The sequence below is a fragment of the Triticum dicoccoides genome, chromosome 6A, assembly GCF_002162155.2.
Source record: "Triticum dicoccoides isolate Atlit2015 ecotype Zavitan chromosome 6A, WEW_v2.0, whole genome shotgun sequence".
Lineage (NCBI taxonomy): Eukaryota > Viridiplantae > Streptophyta > Magnoliopsida > Poales > Poaceae > Triticum > Triticum dicoccoides.
The window spans coordinates 434,485,805-434,506,668 of NC_041390.1; positions in this window are offsets into that span (position 1 = coordinate 434,485,805).

Sequence of the window (20,864 nt, forward strand, 5' to 3'; positions counted from 1 at the left end):
CAAGACCACTAGTTTCACGAAAGGGCAAAGGGAAAGAAAGAGGAACTTCAAAGAAGAAAGGCAAGCAAGTTTCCACTCCCATGAAGAAGCTGAAAGCTAGACCCAAGCCTGGAATTGAGTGCTTTTACTACAAAGGAAATGGTCACTGGAAGTGGAACTTCCCTAGATACTTGGTGGATAAGAAGGATGGCAAAGTGAACAAAAGTATATATTTGATATACATGTTATTGATGTGTACTTTACTAGTGTTTATAACAACACCTCGGTATTTGATACTGGTTCAGTTACTAAGAGTAGTAACTCGAAACGGGAGTTGCAAAATAAACAGAGACTAGTTAAAGGCAAGGTGATCATGTGAGTTGGAAGTGATTCCAAGGTTGATAAGATCACCATCGCACACTCCCTTTACCTTCGGGATTAGTGTTGAACCTAAAATAAATGTTATTTTGTGTTTGTGTAAAGCATAATATGATTGGATCATGTTTATTGCAAAACGGTTATTCATTTAAGTCAAGGATAATTGTTATTCTGTTTACATGAGTAAAACCTTTTGAGGTCATACACCCAAGGTGAATGGTTTATTGAATCTGGATCGTAGTAATACACATATTCATAATATTGAAGCCAAAATATGTAAAGTTACTTATGATAGTGCAACTTACATGTGGCAATGCCGTTTAGATCATATTGGTGTAAAGCGCATGAAGAAACTCCATGCTGATGGGCTTTTGGAATCACTTGATTATGAATAATTTGATGCTTGCGAACCATTCCTCGTGGGCAAGATGACTAAAAGTCCGTTCTCCTGAAAAATGGAGCAAGCATCTGACTTATTGGAAATAATACATATTGATGTATGCAATCCGATGAGTGTTGAGGCTCGCGGCGGGTATCGTTATTTTCTGATCTTCACAGATGATTTGAGCAGATATGGGTATATCTACTTGATGAAACATAAGTCTGAAACAATTGAAAAGTTCAAAGAATTTCAGAGTGAAGTGGAAAATCATCGTAACAAGAAAATAAAGTTTTTGTGATCTGATCGTGGAGGAGAATATTTGAGTTACAAGTTTGGTCTTCATTTGAAACAATGCGGAATAGTTTCGCAACTCACGCCACCTAGAACACCATAGCGTAATGGTGTGTCCGAACATCATAACCATACTTTATTAGATATGGTGCAATCTATGATGTATCTTACCGATTTATCACTATTGTTTTGGGGTTATGCATTAGAGACAGCTGCATTCACGTTAAATGGGGCACCATCTAAATCCGTTGAGACGACACCATATGAACTGTGGTTTAGCAAGAAACCTAAGTTGTCGTTTCTTAAAGTTTGGGGCTATGATGCTTATGTGAAAAAGTTTCAACCTGATAAGCTCGAACCCAAATCGGAGAAATGTGTCTTCATAGGATACCCAAAGGAAACTGTTGGGTACACCTTCTATCATAGATCCGAAGGCAAGATATTCATTGATAAGAATGGATCCTTTCTAGAGAAGAAGTTTCTCTCAAAAGAAGACATTGGGAGGAATGTAAAACTTGATGAGGTATTTGTACCTTCTCCCGAATTGGAAAGTAGTTCATCACAGAAATCCATTGTAGTGATTCCTACACCAATTAGTGAGGAAGTTAATGATGATGATCATGAAACTTCAGATCAAGTTACTACCGAGCCTCGTAGGTCAACCAGAATACGTTCCGCACCAGAGTGGTATGGTAATCCTATTCTGGAGGTCATGTTACTTGACCATGATGAACCTACGAACTATGAGGAAGCAATGATGAGCTCAGATTCCGCGAAATGGCTTGAAGCCATGAAATCTGAGATGAGATCCATGTATTAGAACAAAGTATGGACTTTGATTGACTTGCCAGTTGATCGGTGAGCCATTAAGAATAAATGGATTTTCAAGAGGAAGACGGACACTGATAGTAGTGTTACTATCTACAAAGCTTGAATTGTCGCAAAAGGTTTTCGACAAGTTCAAGATGTTGACTACGATGAGATTTTCTCACTCGTAGCGATGCTTAAGTCTGTCCGAATCATGTTAGCAATTGGCACATTTTATGAAATCTGGCAAATGGATGTCAAAACTGCATTCCTTAATGGATTTCTTAAAGAAGAGTTTTATATGATGCAACAAGAAGGTTTTGTCAATCCTAAAGGTGCTAACAAAGTGTGCAAGCTCTAGCGATCCATCTATGGACTGGTGCAAGCATCTCGGAGTTGGAATATATACTTTGATAAAGTGATCAAAGCATATGATTTTATACAGACTTGCGGTGAAGCCTGTATTTACAAGAAAGTGAGTGGGAGCACTACAACATTTCTGATAATTATAGGTGAATGACATATTATTGATCGGAAATAATGTAGAATTTTCTAGAAAGCATAAAGGAGTGTTTGAAAAGAGTTTTTCAAAGAAAGAACTCGATGAAGCTACTTACATATTGAGCATCAAGATCTATAGAGATAGATCAGGACGCTTGATATATTTTCAATGATTACATACCTTGACAAGATTTTGAAGAAGTTCAAAATGGAAAAGTCAAAGAAGGAGTTCTTGCCTGTGTTGCAAGGTGTGAGGTTGAGTAAAGACTCAAAACCCGACCACGGCAGAAAATAGAGAGAGAATGAAAAGTCATTCCCTATGCCTCAGTCATAGGTTCTGTAAAGTATGTTATTCTGTGTACCAGACCTATTGTGTACCTCACCATAAGTTTGGCAAGAGGGTACAATAGTGATCCAGGAGTGGATCACTGGACAGCAGTCAAAAATATCCCTAGTGGAATAAGGAAATGTTTCTTGGTTATGGAGGTGACAAAAGTGTTCGTCGCAAAGAGTTATGTCGATGCAAGCTTTGACACCGATCTGGATGACTCTAAGTCTCGGTCTAGATACATATCGAAAGTGGGAGCAATTAGCTAGAGTAGCTCCATGGAAAGCATTGTAGACATAGAAAATTTGCAAAATACATATGGCTCTGAATGTGGCAGACCCGTTGACTAAATTTCTATCACAAGCAAAACATGATCACTCTTTGGGTGTTAATCACATAGCGATGTGAACTAGATTATTGACTCTAGTAAACCCTTTGGGTGTTAGTCACATGGAGATGTGAACTAATCACATAAAGATGTGAACTATTGGTGTTAAATCACATGACGATGTGAACTGGATTATTGACTCTAGTGCAAGTGGGAGAATGAAGAAATATGCCCTAGAGGCAATAATAAAGTTGTTATTTATATTTCCTTATATCATGATAAATGTTTATTATTCATGCTAGAATTGTATTAACCGGAAACTAAGTACATGTGTGAATACATAGACAAACAGAGTGTCCCTAGTATGCCTCTAGTTGACTAGCTCGTTAATCAAAGATGGTTAAGTTTCCTAGCCATGGACATGTGTTGTCATTTGATGAATGGGATCACATCATTAGAGAATGATGTGATGGACAAGACCCGTCCATTAGCTTATCATAATGATCGTTAAGTTTTATTGCTACTACTTTCTTCATAACTTATACATGTTCCTCTGACTATGAGATTATGAATCTCCCGAATACCGGAGGAACACCTTGTGTGCTATCAAACGTCACAACGTAACTGGGTGATTATAAAGGTGCTCTACAAGTGTCTCCGATGGTGTTTGTTGAGTTGGCATAGATCGGGATTAGGATTTGTCACTCCCTGTATCGGAGAGGTATCTCTAGGCCCTCTCGGTAATGCACATCACTCTAAGCTTTGCAAGCATTGTGACTAATGAGTTAGTTGCGAGATGACGCATTACGAATGAGTAAAGAGACTTGCCGGTAACGAGATTGAACTAGGTATTGAGATACCGACGATCGAATCTCGAGCAAGTAACATAACCGATGACAAAGGGAACAACGTATATCGTTATGCGGTTTGACCGATAAAGATCTTCATAGAATATGTGGGAGCCAATATGAACATCCAGGTTCCGCTATTGATTATGGACCGGAGACATGTCTTGGTCATGTCTACATAGTTCTTGAACCCGTAGGGTCCGCACGCTTAACGTTCGGTGACAATCGGTATTATGAGTTTATGTGTTTTGATGAATCGAAGGTTGTTCGGAGTCCCGAATGTGATCACGGGCATGACGAAGAGTCTCGAAGTGGTTGAGACATAAAGATCGATATATTGAATGACTATATTTGGACATTGGAATGGTTCCGAGTGAGTTCGGACATTAACCGGAGTACCAGGGGGTTACCAGAACCCCCCGGGGAGTATATGGGCCCTAATGGGCTTTAGGGGAGAGAGGGTGGGGCAGCCTAGGGCAGCCCCCCCCCCAAGGCCTAGTCCAAATTGGACTAGGGGGAGGGGTGGCGCCCCCTCCTTCCTTCTCTTCTCTCTTCCCTTTCGTACTCTCCTACTCCTACTACATGGAAAGGGGGAATCCTACTCCTGGTGGGAGTAGGACTCTCCAGGGCGCGCCATAGTAGAGGGTCGGCCCTCCGCCTCCTCCACTCCTTTATATACGGGGAGGGGGGCACCCCATAGACACACAAGTTGATCATTAATCCCTTAGCCGTGTGCGGTGCCCCCCTCCACCATAATCCACCTCGATCATATCATCGTAGTGCTTAGGCGAAGCCCTGCGACAGTAGCATCATCATCACCGTCATCACGCTGTCGTGCTGAAGAAGCTCTCCCTCGACACTCAGTTGGATAGAGAGTTCGTGGGACGTCACCGAGCCGAACGTGTGCAGATCGCGGAGGTGCCGCACTTTCGGTACTAGGATCGGTCGATCGTGAAGATGTACGACTACATCAAGCGCGTTGTCATAACGCTTCTGCTTACGGTCTATGAGGGTACGTGGACAACACTCTCCTCGCTCGTTGCTATGCATCTCCTAGATAGATCTTGTGTGATCATAGGAAATTTTTGAAATACTGCGTTCCCCACCAGTTTTCTGGGCATCCTGCTTCATCTTTTCGTAGTAGGGGTCGATGATGGCCGAGGCAAGTTCGACCAGGGAGTCCTGCTTCGTCCTGCCCCAGACCCTGTGGTGTTTTGACAAGGTTCTTTCATGCCAACCCGTAACACTGAGCGCTTTTACATTGTCTTTGGTATCCACCGTGGCTAACTTGTAGTCGGTGCTGTTGACAAACCTATTAAAACGGTTTCATGGCTCTGTGGCCATGTAGTAGTGGTAGATGAGGACATGATGGCCCACGCATAACTGGGCAACGACAACCTTATGATCTATGTCGGGACGACCGGCGGTGTACTGGAGGTCGATGCCGACCACCTTGTACTTGTCTCCAGCAAGCAACTGCTCGACGGTGTTGATGTAGCCGTCCACCACGGCCCGACGATGGTGTACACCACCGAGAGATCCGTCTCCCTCGCGTGGGTCTCCACTCTATGCTTGCCGAACTCCATTGGAGCGTCGTCGGACATCCCCTCTCTATGTGTCGTCGTGGGTGTGCTTGTTGTGTTGTGGGGCGCGATCGAAAGGATGAAGAGACTAAGGTTCTAATGGCCGTGGGAATTAAAGGGGAAGCCGGATGGCCAGGAATATCGGCAGGCCCTAATGGTAGTTCTAATTTGCAGTGCGTAACTCCATCGTGTTGCGTGTAACTGCATCGCATGGCAATGCACGCAGCGCAACCGCATGCATATGCGGCCCCGGACGTGATCGTGCGCACGCCCAACCGCCGGCAGAGCGCGCGCGGAGGGACACGAGCAGAGCGCTTTGCGGTCGCCTCAAGGAAAAGTTATCCACAAGCCGAGCGCGCCGACGGACACAAGCAGAGAGCGCCAACGGACGCGACCGAGCGCGCCGCGGGGCCTAACGGCAAGCACATCACGTTGCTGCGCCTAACGGCGGGCAGAGCTTGCCGAGGGACGCGAGCAGAGGATGGCACAGTGATACATGGCAAATAAGACTAACTGTGTGAGCGATGTCAGAGACATCAAGCACGAATCAGATTAGAGTTGCGTGTGTGATACGTGGCAGATAGTTGATACATTAGAGTTGTTTGTGATGGAATAAGCCATGTGTGTTGTGGGCAAACGCTTGCTGGTGTATAACCTTAAATTTAACCAAAAAAAGTGTTAATGCATGTTACAAAAATTATATAGCTGGTAACTATGTTCAAATACGACACCAACGATGTAATCTATGGCGACATGCATTCGTATTTTCTTAGTTAATAAATCCTACTTATAAACCAGGATGGGGGTATAGTAGGTAATTAAATCGCAAACGGTTTTTTTATTAACTCTATATGTGTGTGTCCTCTCATCCTCCTCATGCACGTCTTGTCACCCCGCTGCCGTAGATGGCTTACAGCGCAAGCTTGCGCAGCGTGCAGGGGCGTTCTTTTGGTCAAACGGTGGCACCAATGAATCGTCGGTGAGCCCGTTCCCACGCAACCTCGCAGGTTTCCGCGCAAGCTTCCCGCCTGACTCGGTGAAATCCCCCAAAATCCCAATGCTTACCGGCCTGCTATAAAAACCCTCATGGCCGGCGAGTCATGCGTCGCATTTTCCCCTCCCTCCCTGTAGCTTATCTCGTCTGCTTCTTCCACAATCGCCAATGGCACCGGTCCATCGTTGCGCTCAGCCACTCCGCCGTCATCAGAGGACAGCTCCAGCTGGGAGGCTACACCACGGCGGCGGCGTAGTCCCCGGCGTAGTGTAGTGCGCGTGGCGTCCCTGTTAGGTGTGCACGGAACACCCACGACACGCTCCGCCGCCGCTGCCCGTCGGCAGCTATTGCCGGCCGCGTTGCCGCCACACCACCGTCGAAAGCCAGGGCCATCTCTCACTTCGCCAGCGCGGCCCGAAGGCGGGAGGTGGCCGTCATGGCCGCCACCCCACTGCCGGACACCGTGGCCATCACCCGCTCCGCCACCGCGGCCTGAAGGAGGGAGGTGCTGGTCGTGGCCGCCACCCCATCGTCGGCCGCCGTGGCCGCCAGCCCACCGTCGACCGCCGGGATCATCACCCGCTCCGCCACCGCCGCCCGAAGAGTTCCTGCGGGGAGAGGAGGAGCGCCTCGTCGAGCACGCAAAGAGCCTTACCCCAGCACACACCGACACAGAGGCGAGGAATCAGGAGATCTACGAGCAGTCTGACTGCTTCGAGAGGGATCGTCTGCAGCGGCAGTGGGCGTTCGAGCTGGCGAGCGTGCTGAACGTGCAGCAGCGGTAGGTACCGTATTGCATTTGTCCAGCTCGCCGGTAGGCTCCTCCTCCTCCTTTGCCTCTTACTGAGTGCGCTCGGCAGAGGAGAGGCTGCCGGAAGTAGCACGAAGCCCCTCCGTGGTAGTAGTAGTATTTAGGGGCTATTTTGGTTAGTTCATCTGACTATAGATGTGTGGTCGAACTGTACAATGTACTTAAAATTAGCTAGTATATATAGTTGAACTAGCTATTTCAGTACGTGGTTGGCAACAATTGGGGAGAAGTTACGTCGGTTCAGCTGTTGAGTTAAATTGTTTGTATAAATTAAGAACGACTGCTTAATGTATGAATGAAATCTAGGCTTAATTACTGAATTTTAGTTGCAAAAATTACATAGTGCTAATGATTTCTAGCTGCATATTTTGACAAATCGCAGTGTTACAAGGATTGACAAATGGCAACGTTACTAGATCAACAAATGTAAATCTTTCCAGTTTGACAAATGGCAACATATCAATACGACAGATGCAAATCTTACCAAATTCTTTGTACGTGGTTGCACACGGGTCATCCAGAACAACCGTTTGCGTTGAAGGGATGCACAAATCCTGCACTGCTCTCACTTTGCATACGGGTGTTCTATCTAAATCGTTTGCGATCAAGAGCTATAGAAATCCTGCTCGGCACATTTTCTCTTGACTTCCTGGGGAAGTTGTTGGTTTGCATACGGGTGTTCTAACTAAAACGTTTGCGATGAGTGTTTTATATTTAAAAAGCGAATTGAACTGCGGCTTGGGCGCCATTAATGGAGAGGACGCGAGCAAGGCGGGCGGCCATGGAAATCAAAGGGCTCGCTTCCCAGTGAGCCTGCGTAGCGTACAGCTCGCACGCTTCTCAGTGAGCCTACGCACTCGAGGATAGCTTGCACGCCTCTCGGTCAGCCTGCGCACCGGACGGCGCTCGCATGCCTCCCGTTCAGTCAAGGTCAAGCAGTTGTCCACACGGCACCTCCTACAGCCATTAAAACCAAGACATGTGGCGTCACATGAATGGTTAACAGAATTTTGGATTTACTAGAATTTAAAAACCAGGCATCTCAATGTTTTGCCGGTAATCAACGGTACCCCGGTGTTTGAAATTCATGCCCATTTCTTGAATGGGACCTAAGCATGCACCCAAGGACACAGATTTGATTTTTCAACCAATTTATATGCACTGGAGCATGTGCATGTACTTCAAATTTGAATTATGCACATAAAATGCATTGAAAACTCAGTTAATGCATAAAAATGTCCAAATGAACCCCGAAAAATCACAAAAATTCACACAACACTCCCTTTGTTCTATGTTGACACGAGAAAAAAATTGAAAGCAATAAGAGGCAATGGATATCGTTTCGTCCCCAAAGGTGGGATGTTCCCTACCGAAAAGCATCATGCTTGTTGTGAGAAGCTTCGGTTTGTGAGAAGCATATACCCAACCTGCCCCAAATGGGACAAAATTTGTACCACGGCATGTTGATGCCGCTCCATGATAGCATGCCAAGTTTCATGAATTTCGGACGAGTTTTGGAATTACTAGAATTTAAAAACCAGGCATCTCAATATTTTGCCGGCAATCAACGGTGCCCCGGTGTTTGAAATTCATTCCCATTTCTTGCAGGGGACCTAAGCATGCACCCAAGGACACATATTTGATTTTTCAACCAATTTATATACACTGGAGCATGTGCATGTAGTTCAAATTTGAATTATGCACATAAAATGCATTGAAAACTCAGTTAATGCATAAAAATGTCCAAACGAACCCCGAAAAATCACAAAAATTTGCACAACACTCCTGTTGTTCTATGTTGACACGAGAAAAAATTGAAAGCAATAAGAGGAAATGGATATCATTTCGTCCCCAAAGGTGGGACGTTCCCTACCGAAAACCATCATGCTTGTTGTGAGAAGCCCCGGTTTGTGAGAAGCATATACCCAAACCTGCCCCAAATGGAACAAGATTTGTACCACGGCATGTTGATGCCGCTCCATGATAGCATGCCAAGTTTCATGAATTTCAGATGAGTTTTGGATTTACTAGAATTTAAAAACCAGGCATCTCAATGTTTTGCCGGCAATCAACGGTGCCTCGATGTTTGAAATTCATTCCCATTTCTTGCATGGAACCTAAGCAAGCACCCAAGGACACAAATTTGATTTTTTTTCAATCAATTTATATGCACTAGAGCATGTGCATGTAGTTCAAATTTGAATTATGCACATAAAATGCATTGAAAACTCAGTTAATGCATACAAATGTCCAAACGAACCCCGAAAAATCACAAAAATTCGCACAACACTCCTGTTGTTCTATGTTTACATGAGAAAAAAATTGAAAGCAAAGAGGCAATGGATATCATTTCGTCCCCAAAGGTGGGACGTTCCCTACCGAAAACCATCATGCTTGTTGTGAAAAGCTCCGGTTTGTGAGAAGCATATACCCAAACCTGCCCCAAATGGGACAAAATTTGTACCACGACATGTTGATGCCGCTCCATGATAGAATGCCAAGTTTCATGAATTTCAAACAAGTTTTGGATTTACAAGAATTTATAAACCAGGCATCTCAATGTTTTGTCGGCAATCAACGGTGCCCGGTGTTTGGAATTCATTCCCATTTCTTGCATGGGACCTAAGCATGCACCCCAAGGACACAAATTTGATTTTTCAACCAATTTATATGCACTCGAGCATGTGCATGTAGTTCAAATTTGAATTATGCACATAAAATGCATTGAAAACTCAGTTAATGCATAAAAATGTCCAAACGAACCCCGAAAAATCACAAAAATTCACACAACACTCCTGTTGTTCTATGTTGACACGAGAAAAAATTTGAAAGCAATAAGAGGCAATGGATATCGTTTTGTCACCAAAGGTGGGATGTTCCCTACTGAAAACCATCATGCTTGTTGTCAGAAGCTCCAGTTTGTGAGAAGCATATACCCAAACCTACCCCAGATGGGGCAAAATTTGTACCACGGCATGTTGATGCTGCTACATGTTAGCATGCCAAGTTTCATGAATTTCAGATGAGTTTTGGATTTACAAGAATTTAAAAACCAAGCATCTCAATGTTTTGCCAGCAATCAACGGTGCCCTGGTGTTTCAAATGTTGGGGAACGTAGCAGAAATTTAAAATTTTCTACGCATCACCAAGATCAATCTATGGAGTAATCTAGCAACAAGGGGAAGGAGAGTGCATCTACATACCCTTGTAGATTGCTAAGCGGAAGCATTGCAAGAACGCGGATGAAGGAGTCGTACTCGTAGCGATTCAGATCGCGGTTGATTCCGATCTAAGCGCCGAACCACGGTGCCTCCGCATTTAACACACGTGCAGCCCGGTGACTTCTCCTACGCCTTGATCTAGCAAGGGGAGAAGGAGAGGTTGGGGAAGACTCTGTCCAGCAGCAGCACGACTGCGTGGTGGTGGTGGAGGAGCGCGGAACTCCAGCAGGGCTTCGCCAAGCACTACGAGAGACGAGGAGGGAGAGAGGTAGGGCTGCGCCAAGAGGGAGATGATCTCGTGTATGTTGCAGCCCCCAATACCTCAAGTATATATAGGGGAAGGGGAGGGGCTGCTCCCCCATCTAGGGTTCCCTCCCTAGGGGTGGCGGCAGCCCCAAAACCCATCTAGGGTTGCGGCCAAGGGGGGAGAGAGAGGAGGCGCACCTAGGGTGGGCCTTAAGGCCCATCTGCCCTAGGGTTTGCCCCCCTCCCCTCTAGGAGGCACCTTGGGCCTTGGTGGGAGGCGCCCCAGCCCACCTAGGGGCTGGTCCCTTCCCACTATTGGCCCATGTAGGCCTCCGGGGCTGGTGGCCCCTCCTGGTGGACCCCCAGACCCCTCCGGTGGTCCCGGTACACTACCGGTGATGCCCGGAACACTTCCGGTGGCCAAAACCATACTTCATATATATCAATCTTTACCTCGGGACCATTCCGGAACTCCTCGTGACGTCCGGGATCTCATCCGGGACTCTGAACAACATTCAGTAACCACGTACATACTTTCCCTATAACCCTAGCGTCATCGAACCTTAAGTGTGTAGACCCTACGGGTTCGGGAGACATGCAGACATGACCGAGACGTTCTCTGGTCAATAACCAACAGCGGGATCTGGATACCCATGTTGGCTCCTACATGTTCCACGATGATCTCATCAGATGAACCACGATGTCAAGGACTTAATCAATCCCGTATACAATTCCCTTTGTCTATCGGTACGATACTTGCCCGAGATTCGATCGTCAGTATCCCGATACCTTGTTCAATCTCGTTACCGGCAAGTCTCTTTACTCGTTCCGTAACACATCATCCCGTGATCAACTCCTTGGTCACATTGTGCACATTATGATGATGTCCTACTGAGTGGGCCCAGAGATACCTCTCCGTTACACGGAGTGACAAATCCTAGTCTCGATTCATGCCAACCCAACAGACACTTTCGGAGATACCCGTAGTGCACCTTTATTGCCACCCAGTTACGTTGTGATGTTTGGCACACCCAAAGCACTCCTACGGTATCCGGGAGTTGCACAATCTCATGGTGTAAGGAAATGATACTTGACATTAGAAAAGCTTTAGCATACGAACTACACGATCTTGTGCTAGGCTTAGGATTGGGTCTTGTCCATCACATCATTCTCCTAATGATGTGATCCCGTTATCAACGACATCCAATGTCCATGGTCAGCAAACCGTAACCATCTATTGATCAACGAGCTAGTCAACTAGAGGCTTACTAGGGACATGGTGTTGCCTATGTATCCACACATGTATCTGAGTTTCCTATCAATACAATTCTAGCATGGATAATAAATGATTATCATGAACAATGAAACATAATAATAATAATAATAACTAATTTATTATTGCCTCTAGGGCATATTTCCAACATCAAATTCATTCCCATTTCTTGCATGGGACCTAAGCATGCACACAAGGACACAAATTTGATTTTTCAACCAATTTATATGCACTGGAGCATGTGCATGTAGTTAAAATTTGAATTATGCACATAAATGCATTGAAAACTCAGTTAATGCATAAAACTGTCCAAACGAACCCCGAAAATCACAAAAATTCGCACAACACTCCTGTTGTTCTATATTGACACTCAAAAAAATTTGAAAGCAATAAGAGGCAATGGATATCGTTTCGTCCCCAAAGGTGGCACGTTCCCTACCGAAACCATCACGCTTGTTGTGAGAAGCTCTGGTTTGTGAGAAGCTTATACCCAAACCTGCCCCAAATGGGACAAAATTTGTACCACGGCATGTTGATGCCGCTACATGATAGCATGCCAAGTTTCATGAATTTCAGACGAGTTTTAGATTTACTAGAATTTAAAAACCATGCATGTCAATGTTTGCGGCCGAGTGACGATGGCAGGGTGTTTGAAATTCATTATCATTTCTTGCATGGGACCTAAGCATGCACCAAGGACACGTATTTGATATTTCAATAAGTTTATATGCACTAGAGCATGTGCATGTAGTTCAAATTTGAATTATGCGCATAAAATGGCTGGAAAACCCAGTTAATGCATAAAAATGCACAAACGAACCATGAATCATTCCAATTTTTTTATGACACGCCTATAGTTGCATGTTCACTGCAGATATAAGTTCTAACTATTCAAACACCATCCTTTGTAGCTATGACCCCATTACGTAATTCAAATGATCAAGATGATAAATCAAGTAGATCGCACACAGTTTATTAGCACCAACCGTGTGAGATGCAGCACAAAATATCTTGGAGCACCGTCGGTGTATAGTACGCCCATGGCTTAGAAGGTGCGTCGGCTACAGTCCACAGCGCGCCAGTTTTGAATAAGGGACCGTGTCCGATGACACTTTGCGCGCCAGTTTTTTAGCTGAAGGGATTCCAAAATTTCGGATTCCATGAAAATATCTACCTCCCCGCCCCCTCCCCCTTACCAAAAGCCACATTTCCCATCTTTCCGCCTTCCTTTCCAAGTTGAAACCTTCACTCCTTGCTTGCAGCACCGCCGCCTCCTCGTTGGCAACCCTCCTTCACGCTCCTCGGCCTCGCCTAACCAGGCAGGTAATACACACCCGACCCCCATCCTCCTCCTACTTCCACATCCCACATGCCCCTACTGTCGGCGCGAGCGTGACACCTTCCACCCAAATCACCAACCCCTCCACCAAATAAGCGCCGGACTAAGCCATGGTGCATGCAGTATAGCCAAGACGCCAAGGAGCATTTGGCAGCGGAGAAGCAAATCACGGCCGCACGCGCGGATGAGGTCGCGATGGCTGCCATTCGTGTCGGCCCCCAGATCTTGAAGGAGCACCTTGCCATTTGCTAGCTACGTCGGTTATGCATGCTCGGTTTACCCATTGCGTGTGCTGCTCCTACCTTTCCTTCACAAATTCTAGTGAATTGTGCTATCTAATTTTACCATGCAATTTGTTGCTCTAGTGTGTATGTTCTATATGTTGTGCAGTGTGGTGCTCACTTATTAATTGTTTTGTTAATTAGTTGTCATCTTGAGTTAACTGTTTGGTTCAATTCTGCAAATGTGATGTTCAATTCTTCAGGCTGCAATTTTGTATTATCTTCTATGTGAGAAATAAATCGAATTTATCTTTACAAAATTGTGGGTGCATTCTGTTATTGTATACCATGTGAGGAATAAATTGAATTTGGCTGTAGTAAATACATGAGAAACAAATACAATTGCTACAATTGGTTGTATTTAACTGTTTGGTTAACTGTCTGATCTTCTATTAGGAGTATGTTATATTGTGCAATGTGGTGCTCAGTTAATGTTTGGTTCATTTATTGTGGTGTTTAGTTAACGGTTTGGTTCAATGTTATATTGTGCAATGTGCTGCTTAGTTAATATTTGGTTCATTTGTTGTGGTGTTTAGTTAATTGCTTGGTTCAATTCTGCAATGCAATGTACAATTGTCGTGGGTACAATTTTGTATTGTTGTGCATGTGAGGAATAAATCGAATTTGGCTGCACTTAATACATGTGAAACATATACAAGTGCTATATTTCCTAGTTCTTAATCATGCTTGGTTTGGATAAATGGGTTTTCCCTGTGGCTTGAATTAATCTGATGAATCTGCAATGTGATTATCTTTCATCAACTTATTTTACTGATAGCATGCGAACCCTTACTTAACCTGATGACTAACTACCTTATATGTGTTGCAGGGAAACAATGGGAAGCACTGAGATTTATAATCGAGGTTAGCACGTGCATGGTTTGTTTTCTAATAGCACATTATTGTGCAATTTCAAGAACCATTCTAATATTTAGGTTTTTAACAATTTGGTCTTGCACATGTAGGTCCTGCTATCAATGGTTTTGACCCACTGTTCGACCCTTTTTGCATATGGGGAAATGAGTTGTCCATGAATACCAGTCAAGTTAAGAAACTCAGAAAGATTGTTAGGATAAAGAAATTAGCGACAAAAAACAACAAGATCTTTGTCTACACAATGAAGAAGACATCAGTTCACTACAGGATGGTACTAACTATTATACCTTGCCTTTTTTTTATTACTTTGCCCCATTTTCAATATAGAGAAGATATTTATGCACACCTTGTTTTCGGGCCTTTCCAAAGCAGTTCACTGATGATTACTCCAAACCACCTGTATGGCCAGGAGGCGAGGAAGGTATTCATACAACACCCACGGTTCAATGTTGAAGTGTTCCTGAAGAGGATGAAGGATGGACGGTCAATAATCCACAGGCACTGGCCTAAAGTTAGAAAGATCTTCAACATCAATGAAGGCTCAATATTCGCCTTCTGCTTCAGTAGTTTTCCAGACAAGATACATCTGTCTATGTTGTTGGGGAACGCAGTAATTTCAAAAAAAATCCTACGCACACACAAGATCATGGTGATGCATAGCAACAAGAGGGAAGAGTGTTGTCTACGTAGCCTCGTAGACCGTAAGCGGAAGCGTTATGACAACGCGGTTGATGTAGTCATACGTCTTCACGATCGACCGATCCTAGCACCGAAGGTACGGCACCTCCGTGATCTGTGCACATTTGGCTTGGTGACGTCCCACGAACTCACAATCCAGTAGAGTGTTGAGGGAGAGCTTCGTCAGCAAGATGGCGTGATGACGGTGATGATGATGCTACCGGAACAGGGCTTCGCCTAAGCACCACTACGATATGACCGAGGTGGATTATGGTGGAGGGGGCACCGCACGTGGCTGAGAGATCAATGATCAACTTGTGTGTCTATGGGGTGCCCCCCTCCCCCATATATAAAGGAGTGGAGGAGGGGGAGGGGGCCGGCCTCCTAGGCGCGCCCCAAGGGGAGTCCTACTCGCACCGGGAGTAGGATCCCCCCCCCCTTCCCTAGTTGGATTAGGAGAGAAGGAAGGGGGAGGAAGGAGGAAGGAAAGGGGGCCCTCTCAATTAGGATTGGGCTTGGGGGGCACGCCCCCTCCTTTGCTCCCTTCTCCTCTCTACCACTATGGCCCAATAGTGCCCATATATAGTCGTCCAATATATCGATCTTTATGTCTCGACCATTTCGAGACTCCTCTTCATGTCCGTGATCATATCCGGGACTCTGAAATACCTTTGGTACATCAAAACACATAAACTCATAATACGATCATCACCGAACGTTAAGCGTGCGGACCCTACGGGTTCAAGAACTATGTAGACATGACCGAGACACGTCTCCGGTCAATAACCAATAGCAGAACCTGGATGCTTATATTGGTTCCTACATATTCTACGAAGATCTTTATCGGTCAAACCGCATAACGATATACGTTGTTCCCTTTGTCATTGGTATCTTACTTGCCCGAGATTTGATCGTCGGTATCTCAATACCAAGTTCAATCTCGTTACCGGCAAGTCCCTTTACTCGTTCCGTAATGCTACATCCTGTAACTAACTCATTAGCTACATTGCTTGCAAGGCTTATAGTGATGTACATTATCGAGAGGGCCCAGACATACCTCTACGACAATCGGAGTGACAAATCCTAATCTCGATCTATGCCAACTCAACAAACACCATGGGAGACACCTGTAGAGCACCTTTATAATCACCCAGTTACGTTGTGACGTTTGGTAGCACACAAATTGTTCCTTCGATATTCGGGAGTTGCATGATCTCATAGTCATAGGTACATGTATAAGTTATGGAGAAAGCAATAGCAACAAACTAAACGATCATTGTGCTAAGCTAACGGATGGGTCAAGTCAATCACATCATTCTCTAATGATGTGATCTCGTTAATCAAATGACAACTCATGTCTATGGTTAGGAAACATAACCATCATTGATTCAACGAGCTAGTCAAGTAGAGGCAAACTAGTGCACACTGTTTGTCTATGTATTCACACGTGTACTAAGTTTCCGGATAATACAATTCTAGCATGACTAATAAACATTTATCATGATATAAGGAAATATAAATAGCAACTTTATTATTGCCTCTAGGGCATATTTCCTTCAGTCTCCCACTTGCACTAGAGTTAATAATCTGGATTACATTGTAATGATTCTAACACCCATGGAGTCGTGGTGTTGTTCTTATTTTTGCTCGTGAGAGAGGCTTAGTCAACGGATCTGCAACATTCAGATCCGTATGTATCTTCCAAATCTTTATCTCTCCCTCCTTGACTTGATCGCGGATGGAATTGAAGCATCTCTTGATGTGCTTGTTCTCTTGTGAAATCTGATTCCTTTGCCAAGGCAATTGCACCAGTATTGACACAAAAGATTTTCATTGGACCCGATGCACTAGGTATGACACCCAGATCGGATATGAACTACTTCATCCAGACTCCTTCATTTGCTGCTTCCGAAGCAGCTATGTATTCCGCTTCACATGTAGATCCCGCCACGACGCTCTGCTTGGAACTGCAGCAACTGACAGCTCCACCATTTAATAAAAACATGTATCCAGTTTGTGACTTAGAGTCAACCGGATCAGTGTCAAAGCTTGCATCAACGTAACCGTTTACGATGAGCTCTTTGTCACCTCCATATACGAGAAATGTATCCTTAGTCCTTTTCAGGTATTTCAGGGTATTCTTGACCGCTGTCCAGCAATCCACTCCTGGATTACTTTGCTACCTCCCTGCTAAACTGATCGCAAGGCACACATTAGGTCTAGTCCACAGCATTGCATACATGATAGAGCCTATGGCTGAAGCATAGGGAACACCCTTCAATTTATCTCTATATTCTGCAGTGGCCGGGCATTGAGTCTGACTCAACTTCACACCTTGTAATACAGGCAAGAACCCTTTCTTTGCCTGATCCATTTTGAACTTCTTCAAAACTTTATCAAAGTATGTGCTTTGTGAAAGTCCAATTAAGCATCTTGATCTATCTCTATAGATCTTGATGCCCAATATATAAGCAGCTTCACCGAGGTCTTTCATTGAAAAAAATCTTATTCAAGTATCCTTTTATGCTATTCAGAAATTCAGTATCATTTCCGATCAACAATATGTCATCTACATATAATATCAGAAATGCTACGGAGCTCCCACTCACTTTCTTGTAAATACAGACTTCTCCAAAAGTCTGTATAAAACCATATGCTTTGATCACACTATCAAAGCATATATTCCAACTCCGAGAGGCTTGCACCAGTCCATAAATGGATCGCTGGAGCTTGCACACTTTGTTAGCACCTTTTGGATCGACAAAACCTTCTGGTTGCATCATATACAACTCTTCTTTAAGATATCCATTAAGGAATGCAGTTTTGACATCTATTTGCCAAATTTCATAATCATAAAATGCGACAATTGCTAACATGATTCGGACGGACTTAAGCATCGCTACGGGTGAGAAGATCTCATCGTAGTCAACTCCTTGAACTTGTCAAAAACCTTCTACAACAAGTCGAGCTTTGTGGACAATAATATTACCTTCAGCGTCACTCTTCTTTTTGAAGATCCATTTATTCTCTATGGCATGCCGATCATTGGGCAAGTCAACCAAAGTCCATACTTTGTTCTCATACATGGATCCCATCTCAGATTTCATGGCCTCAAGCCATTTTGCGGAATCTTGGCTCATCATCGCTTCCTCATAGTTCGTAGGTTCGTCATGGTCAAGTAACATGACCTCCAGAATAGGATTACCGTACCACTCTGGTGAGGATCTTACTCTGGTTGACCTACGAGGTTCGGTAGTAACTTGATCAGAAGTTTCATGATCATCATCATTAGCTTCCTCACTTACTGGTGTAGGAATCACTGGAACTGATTTCAGTGATGAACTACTTTCCAATAATGGAGAAGGTACAATTACCTCGTCAAGTCCTACTTTCCTCCCACTCACTTCTTTCGAGAGAAACTCCTTCTCTAGAAAGGATCCATTCTTAGTGTCGGTGTCAAAACCGGCGGATCTCGGGTAGGGGGTCCCGAACTGTGCGTCTAGGTTGGATGGTAACAGGAGGCAAGGGACACGAAGTTTTACCCAGGTTCGGGCCCTCTCGATGGTAGTAAAACCCTACGTCATGCTTGATTAATATTGATGATATGGGTATTACAAGAGTAGATCTACCACGAGATCGAGGAGGCTAAACCCTAGAAGCTAGCCTATGGTATGATTGTTGATGTGTATGTCGTCCTACGGACTAAAACCCTCCGGTTTATATAGACACCGGGTAGGGTTAGGGTTACACAAAGTCGGTTACAATGGTAGGAGATCTTAATATCTGTATCGCCAAGCTTGCCTTCCACGCCAAGGAAAGTCCCTTCCGGACACGGGACAGAGTCTTCAATCTTGTATCTTCATAGTCCAGGAGTCCGGCTGAAGGTATAGTCCGGCCATCCGGACACCCCCTAATCCAGGACTACCTCAGTAGCCCCCGAACCAGGCTTCAATGACGATGAGTCTGGCGCGTAGATTGTCTTCGGCATTGCAAGGAGGGTTCTCCTCCAAATTCCATGTACCTGTCGAATAAAGTCTGGTTTCTTGTAGATGTTGCGCTCGTTGGCTTCTTTGCCCAATAATGGCCGCTTCCCACGTGTCAAACGAATATGAAAGGTCTAAGTGTTTTTACATTCACAACCCTAGCCGCGTAAATGAGCTGACCTATTTAAGGGGATGAGGATTTAGATCCAATCCACACCTTCTCCCCTCCGCGAGTGTTCATCAGAGCGCATCTGACAAAGGTCCATTCCACCATGGCCAGCCATCGCAACTCCTCCCCTCGCCCTTCCAGCCCTAAGCCTGGATATTGGGAGTGATGTTCCACCCCGCATAGCGAGCTAGCGATGCTCTAGACCAAGGGATTTCTTCCCCCGGCCTATATGGTCTCGGTTCGAGCCGGTCTTGCCGTCTACAACGGCGGAGAGCAAGCAGAGAATGTCCCTAATCCCTCCAAAGGAGAGCGGGTGTGCCTTGTCCCTTACTGAATAAGGGGGCTTGGATTTCCAATCCACCCATTTCTTCGGGGGCTGCTGGAGTTCTACGGCCTCCAGCTACATCATCTCACGCATGCCTCAGTACTGCATATCGCGGGCTTTGTAGCCCTCTGCGAGCTGTTCTTGGGTGTTGAAGTTCATTTCGGTCTGTGGAAGGAGTTATTTTGCCTCGTGCCCCGTTCCAAGAAGGGGTCAATGTATCAAGTGGGCAGAGCCAAAGTGTGGCGCATCGCCGGGACCGGATACCTGTCCGGAACCCCAAAGAAGGTGTCCGAAGACTGGCCCTCGGAATGGTTTTATATAGAAGACGTCCCGCTGCCGGATCCTATCCGGATCGACCTCCCTAAATTCAACAGCGCTCCCTTAAAGAAGCGCCTAAGCTGGCGCCCACAGAGCCCTCAGAGGGAAAGTGACAGGGATGCAGTTTACCTGATGGGCCGGATAAGATTGTTAGCTCATTCCGGACTAACCATGATCGGGGTCATGGCCGCATGCATCATGCGAGGGGTGCAGCCGCTACAGTATAGAAGCCACCCCATGTGGGATTTCAACGGGGGCCGTAAGGGGCCGGATTCGGCTGCGGCTCTAATAAAGACCTTGTCCGCTTTGTACAAGGGAGAAGAGGAGGATTTTCTCCGCGTCGACCCAAAGGGTGGATTTTCCATGTACAATCCTCCAAGCTGGGTGAGTGGTCACATCTTGCCCATCCGTTTCATATCCCCCTTGTTAAATATTCAATCTCAGTGATTTTGACGCAGGAACTGCGCCAGGCTGTTAAAGAAATAAACAACCCTCCTCCACAACCCGAGGACCCAGAACGGTCCCTCGACCCGGACTCTCAAGAGGATCCGGACCTTTCGGTGGATCTGATTGATGGAGTGTTCCATCAATTGAGCAAGGACAACGCCCTGGTGGCCATTACGGCTGATTATCCAGGGCTAATCCCGTCCTCCCAGAAACGGGAGGCCGAACCTGCGGCGACAAGCCAACGAGGGGCTGCAGGGCCCCGTGGGCAGAAAAGAGGTGCAGTCCTGACCGGGGCGTCAGCGCAAAGGTATGGCGCACCCCCTTATCCCAGGCGTTGTACCTTCAAGGCATATTAACACTTGTGCTCTCTTCAGGACAAAGAGACCTCGCCGAACTATATTCGGAGAGACCGCCAATCGCGCCTCCACCAGCCAGGCTCCAAAGCCTGGCCCGAAAGCGGGGCCGAACACAAGGCGCA